The 6,826-nt window shown below is 52.0% G+C and overlaps 1 protein-coding gene across 1 annotated transcript in view; it reads right to left on the reverse strand.

Annotated features, from left to right (window-relative positions):
- Positions 1–6,102, reverse strand: part of IL1RAP (interleukin 1 receptor accessory protein) — a 45,049-nt gene extending 38,947 nt beyond the window's left edge. The window contains exon 1 of the mRNA XM_082767139.1: positions 5,876–6,102. The gene's annotated coding sequence lies outside the window, so the exon portion shown is untranslated. The remainder of the gene's footprint in view (positions 1–5,875) is intronic.
- Between the last annotated feature and the right edge of the window lie 724 nt (positions 6,103–6,826).

Below are 6,826 nucleotides of genomic sequence, written 5' to 3' on the forward strand. Positions count from 1 at the left end.
GAAAGATGACATATGAGTGCAAAGTATAGATTAATTCCCCAGGCTCAGCAGCCACTGGAGCTGATGGGGATAAATGTACCACATACCCACCACAGAAAACTTGGGTTTGAGCCTGTCTTAAACAGTAAGTACTTAAGCAGCAGTTCCCTTGGAACAAGTCCTCTTTGGCTGGGCACTGGGAGCCCCAGCAGGCAGGAAACACAGAAATGCAATATATGACTATGAAAAATAGATGCCTTTCCAGAATAAAGCCTCAAACCTGTTTCTATAGAATTTGGTAGTGAGATTTCAACTCATTTCAGTAGGAGTACAACAGAGCTGTTCAGGTTTATCCGCCAATGTGTTAAGAACGTGGCCAAACATAATTTGAAAAGCTATTTCCATTTCTGTTTGTTTTTTAAATGATTAAAAATCCAGTTTAAATATTGCAAGGAAAACTTGAAATTGAGCAAGATAAGTTCTGGCTTCCTTCCGAGTAGAAGGCAAACCCCAAAATGCTACCGCAGATCTAACAGATGGGAATTATTTTTCACTCTTTAAAAGTCTCATTCCTTTGCTCTGAGATTAACTGTAATTAGCTCATTATTTACATGTAGGACAAAAGGTAAAACATAAAGAAAGGCAATTGCGACCACAAATAACAGGCAGAAAAAGGCAAAAAATAAGTAAAAACTCCCTCTAAGAAGAAAGTGTCACATCTTTCTCACCAAGCAACATAATTGTTATAAATATCGAGTTAAACAGCTCCGCAGCATCCTGTCAGCACTAAGGATAAACATTTAGGTCACAGCTTTGCAAGCTTTTACACACAAGTTGACTGAACATATAAGAATCGTTCTCTGAAGATCTGAAAATACCACATGAGTGGACAGGATCAGGCCTAAGAGAGCCAAGATATTCCATTACACTTCTATGTCAGTAATGAAAGGGATTAAGCAAAACTGGAATCAATACAAAAAAAACAAACAAACAAACAAACAGCAGCTTTTCTAGTTAGATACAGGGTTATTAAAAGTTTTTTGTGTTTTGTTTTGTTGTTTTTTTTTAAAGTCCTATTCTAATTCTGATAACACCTCTGCTCACTCAAGCTGAAGAGACTTCTATTCTAAATTATTTGTGCGAGGGTGTGATTTGCTGCCTCCCAGCTGCACCACAAAACTGTCCGTGGAGCTGCCTGCCCAGGCAATTACCCACCTCTCAGTGGGGTATCTCCAAGCAGAGCCCCAAGCTGACCGTGTTAAACAGTAAGGTTTGCCCAGCCGTGGTAAGCAAGATGTTAGTGGTAAAGAAGAGTAAAGGAGCTTGATGGCAGGTTCTCAAATAGCTCCGCACCAACTGGGCACCCTCCTGTGGCAGCTTGGGGATGCCTGCAGCTATGATGGATGCAGGGTGGGAGTGCAGGACCACGCAGTGCTCCTTCTCAGGCACCTCCCAGCACCTGGAAAGAGCTATTTTGCTCTGGAAGACCCTGCTCCAGGTGGGATTTCCAGGGTAAAGGGTCTCTGCTTCCAGGAAAAGCCTCCTCCCACCCCCTGACTCAGCCTAGGACCCAAACCAATTTCTTATTGTCTGCCCATACTCCCCCACACCACACACAGCCTTTAGGTTAGCAGCCCCTTTTTGTCTAAAAGGACTCCGTGAGAATTAATGTAGGGTTTTCCTATACATGTAAATATGGAGTGCAAGAAGCAGGAGGAAAGAAGAAGGAAAGCAAGCAGGTATACATGACACCAGGACCTTTGCTCTGCTCACCACAGAAGGTAAGAATGGGAATAATTCTCCCCGATTTACTGATACACAAAAGTGAAGCTCTGGCTCCCTTATACTTTCTTGTTCTTTTCCTAATGCTCTCTCAGACTTCTATCTTCAGCCAGATATCCTTGCTGCAATTTTGTTAAAACTGTAATTGGATAATCTCCCAGACCCCAGGGAAACCCTTTGTCAGAGGAATTCCTGCGGAGGTAGCTCCTGTTTGATAAAACTGAGAGCTGATAAATGAAGAAGGGACTGACTGAAGAAATGATTCTTTGTTCATAGTAGAAATCCTGTTTTACTAGCAACTATTTGTAAGGAACCCTATAACAAAATATGTGTGCTTGTACATTCATGTTCCTGTATTTTATTTTCTATCAAATAAGACTCTAAATCTACAAATATCAGGATTTCTCTATGCTTCTCATTGGGAATTTGGACCTCAGCCTGTGCACTTACTACCCTTGACCTCAGAGATCCCAAAGGCGTAGGCACCTCTGGAGCTAATTTCCCCAAATCTGTTTCCTTTTTGCACTCTGAGTGTACACATGGCTCAGTCGCACGCAAAAGCCCCACGTGTAACAAATCTTCGGTGAGAAACATGAGATGAGCCTTCTGCTTTGCAAACACATTGGAGAGGAGGGAGGAGAAACCCTAAAACACCTCCCAGAACACGAAGCTCTTTTGTTCTAGTTTTACAGCGACCAAATCTCAGCCATCCGTTCTGCTGCTGGTGGAGCCGAACGAAGCGGTTACAAACAACGTGGGGAAGGAAACCCACCGGCCCCCGAGCTACACCCAGCCCACAGGGTTTCGTTGAGGAAGTCAGCTCAAGCATGGCAAACACAACCACGGGCTCTGCTTTCCTCCTGCTCTCCAGCTGGCCCACCCTGCACAGCCGGAGGGCCACCAGCTCTCATCTGCCAGGCACAGCTCGTGGGGACACCAAAATCCATCCGCTGTGGCAAGAGAAGGGCTGGGGAGGAAGGAAGAGAGCAGGCAACGTCTGAACTGCAAGCTTCACCATAGAAAGTGTTTCAGTTCCCAGATAACGTGGCGCTGTTCACAGATTTCAGCTTATATAGGCTTTTCCATATATCTATTTTTATTCACGAAGCATTCCCGGTTGCTGTATGATGAAAAGAAGGATCGGACAGCACGGATGCTCTCAGCTATCTGAACACGTTCACATGCTGGTTGTAATCTTCCTAACCGTGCACCTTGCTGATGCTACCTGTGCTCTGAGAGCCAAGCCAGGACACTCCTTGGCCATGCTGCCAGCTGCAGGGGCCATCTCCATGGCAAGTTTTTGCAAGTCAGAGCCTTGCCGAAAAAGGAGGGCATTTGACAACAGTGGGGAACCCGGGACAGATGGGAAAAGACATATGAATTGTGTGCCTGCCAAAATAGCCAGCATAAAAATCCAAACATAATAAGTGAGAGGAAAGAAGAAAGAATAATAGTAATTAAAAAAGCATGGTCTTGCCTCTTTTTCTGTGGGAGCAAAACGCTTCTTCCCTGGTGCTGGCATCTGGCACATGCTGGCTTTGGAGGAACGGAGCTGGGACAAGCTCTCCCTCCACCTCCTCCTTCCCATACGCATATTTATGAGCACAACATTAGAGCGCCAGGGCCAGTGAGGAGGCATTCCCCATCCCTCCACATTTCCAGGCATCATCTAACCTCCTGCTACACTGCTCACCCACCCCCCTGAAGTCTCTCCCACCTACACAATCCTTCCAAGCTCATCAGGGTGACCTGGCCCAGGTATGAGCCTGCTCTAGCCCAGACCTGGCAGCACTCATCCCCGTTGTACACCAGCAGCACTCAGATGCAGGATACCTGCACAGACCTCAAAGATGGGGAAGGAGAAAGCCCAGACATGTTCATACACAAACTTTCCTTCACCGACTCTCAGAGGGACCTGGCACGGACAGATTTGAGCAAGTACAGCTCTTCCCATGCACTGTGTAGACACTGAACTCAAGCTACACCCAGAAACATGGAAAGAAAGTCACAGGGCTGCACGCATGTAAAGCTGCCCTATGCTTGCATGCTGGCACTTTGTTAACAGCTTAACCTCTTGTCCCACAGCTCCCTGTTCCACCTCCATGCACCAGCTTCTACCTTCCCAGCTTACTGCTTCCACCATGCCAGATCCTCACAGCCTTATTCCCCAAGCCCATAAATATCCTGCAACTCAAACCATCCAGAAATGGAACGAAAGCTGCTGTGGAAAGGATGCTGCGAGTGACTCGAATCACTCTACACCAAATCCAGGTAAGGAGGACATCGGGTTTTAGAGCTTAACCCTCTCAGGTCGCCCTTCCCTGCTCACCACAGCCAAGCAGGCAATGGGGGCAGAAATCTGGGCAATGAACGTTCCCACCAGAAAGTCCTTGGGCTGGAGTGATGCTCTCTCCATGCAAGCAGGAGAGACTCTTCCTGCATGGAACACAATACTGCACGTAAATCTTCTGGAGCTGCCAAAAGCAACCTGTTATAAATGGCCCTCTAAGTTATGAGATATGGACTCTCCACTGCACGGTTCATAAATAATACTCCGAGCCCTCTGTGTATGGAATCATAAGTTCTGTGACAGCTCGCTTATCTGAGGGAGGACACGGTTAAAAATGGAGCGTCAGGAAAATACTACTTTTTAATTACATAGCAAATAAAAAAAAAAAAAAAAAAAAAAAGATAAGAAGCTTGCTGCGATCTCCCAAATCCAGAAATAAAAACCCTTTCATATCTTTCTTATGACAACAAAACTAAATGTACTTAATAAGAAAAGAAGATACGTAAAAGAAAACATTTTTTTTTCCATGCATTATAACCAGCTATTCACAAAGCAGAGGCTGGGATGGAAAGAGAGAGTGTGCCTGTGAAAGTGTATTTATAATCTGGTGTTCAGCAGCATCCGAAGGCCCTGCGAACAGGATCCCGGTATGCTGAGCACCGTGCAGACACAGTCCGAGGAAGCAGCCTGAGGAACAAGCACAGCCACTGCACCGAGGGGAAGTGGCAGTGGCACAGAAAAAGGCCACCTGAAGAACTGGAGCCCCGATCGTTTCTTCTCCCCCCTGCCCTTTCAGGAAAGCATTCCCACCCGACCTATTTCCACCAGACCCCCTCCCACAACAGAAGGGCACACGCTGCCCCCAGCACACACCTGCCGCCAGCACCTGCTCACTTGCAGGCGCCTTCCTTGGACGTGTCCCTTCCACTTTATTTTTCTGCCGCGGCTTGAAGCTGTCCCCTTTCCTCTCCCCCTTCCATTCTAACCGGAGAGACCACGTATCAGGCCGGTGCGTTTGCAATGCAGACGAAAATTAAAGTTGCGTTTATCGCTGGATAATCCAAGCGCCCCTGGCGCAGAGGAGGGCCACCAGCGACCCACTCCGCATTTCGGGCAGCGGGGCTCCCGCAGCTCGGCTCTACGCCTTCTTTAGCATCGGCTGCGTCCTCTGCCGAGGTGCAAATCCGGCAGCAGCACACGCCGCAGGGACCTTTCCCCTTCCCCTTGTCCCCTTGTCCCCGTGCTCCCGTCCCCCAGCCCGGCCCGGGGGCGCGGAGCTGCGGGTCCCTCCCGGCAGTTCCCACGGTGCGGGGACCTCGGGCTCCCCGTCGCCTTCCCGACCGCATCCGAGTGTTTCCGCCTCTTTTTTTTTTTTTTTTTAGGGGTGATTTTCCCCCGCCGGGCCGGCCGAGAAGGGGCTGATTACCGGCAGCGCGCCGCGACCGTCCGCAACCACGCTGGAAGCCGCCTCCTCCGCCCAAAACTTTCCCTCCGAGTACGGGAAGTTCACGGCCGGCCCGAGCCGAGCCGTGCCGAGCCGAGCCGTGCCGGGCCACCCTTCCTGTCCCGGCGCGCAGTGGGGCTGCGCCCCCCTCCTGCTGCCCGCACCCTCGGGTCCCATCCCCTTCCCCATCCCCATCTCTATCTCTATCCCTATCCCCATCCCCGACTTTATCCCCAATCCCATCCCCATCCCTTTTCCCATTCCCATTCCCTTCCCTTTTCCCATCCCTGTCCCGTTCCCATCCCTGCTCCATTTGCATCCCCGTCCCGTTCCCATCCCCGTTCCCGTCCCCAGCCCCACGCGCGATCACCGTGGCTCACCTGCGCACGCGAAGAACGCGCGCCCCACGCGCGCCGCGCTCTCCTTCTTCTTCTTCTCCCTCTTCCTCCTTCTCCTCCTCCTCCTCCTCTTCCTCGGCCCGCACTCTCCAGCCCCGCCTCTCCGCTCGTTGCACCGGCGAGGAGGAGGCTCCGGGCCCCCCCCCCCCGGCCCGCGGGGGGCACTCGGCAGCAGCCGGTCTGGGGGACCCCGGGAGGGAGGCAGGGGGCTCGCAGCCAAGTCCCCGCCGCGTCCCTCCCGCAGCTGGCGGGGTCCTGCCGGCAGGAGGCGGGTGGCACGGCCACGCGTGGGCCAGGGCTCCCCCTCCTGGCCCGAGCTGCGCTCCCAGCCTGGAGCTGCTCGGGGGGGAGGAGGAGGCGCGGCCCCAGCGCTGCGGCAGCCCCCGAGGAAAGGAAAAAGGGCTGGGGGCGAAGGGGCTTCGTGCCGAGCCCCCTCTGCCCACCGCAGAGCGTGGGGAGGGAAAGGGGCGTGGGTGGGAGCCGTGGCACCGTGCTGCAGGTGTTGAGGGAACATGCACGCTGTGCCAGGACGCTTGCAGGGGGTGCTGCGGGTGCTGCTCCGCCGGTTTTCATCCCTGCATCTCCCCTTCCACATCCCCAGAGGCAGCCCCACACACCTGGCCCCCAGCTCGCCGCCTGCAACACTGGTACTTTTTGCCCCAGCCCTGCCCCAGGCACGGTGCTGGGTTGGTGATGAGTTTGAGTTTGCTCGTGGATGAGGAGGGAAGGCCTGAAGCAGACTCCTAGGGAAAGCACGGCGAGGCTGATGAGTGGAAGAAGAATTTGCAGAAATTGGGGCTGGCACCTTCTGTGGGACAATGGGGCAGCAATGACCAACGCAGCCTGTAGCTCAGGAGTGCCCTTACCATGGGCAGGGTCCGGAGCTCTCCCCCCTTGCAGGGTGGCCAAGAGGCTTCCTTCCTGCCAGCGAGT

Source organism: Aythya marila (assembly GCF_965140915.1).
Source record: "Aythya marila genome assembly, chromosome: 9".
Taxonomy (NCBI): domain Eukaryota; kingdom Metazoa; phylum Chordata; class Aves; order Anseriformes; family Anatidae; genus Aythya; species Aythya marila.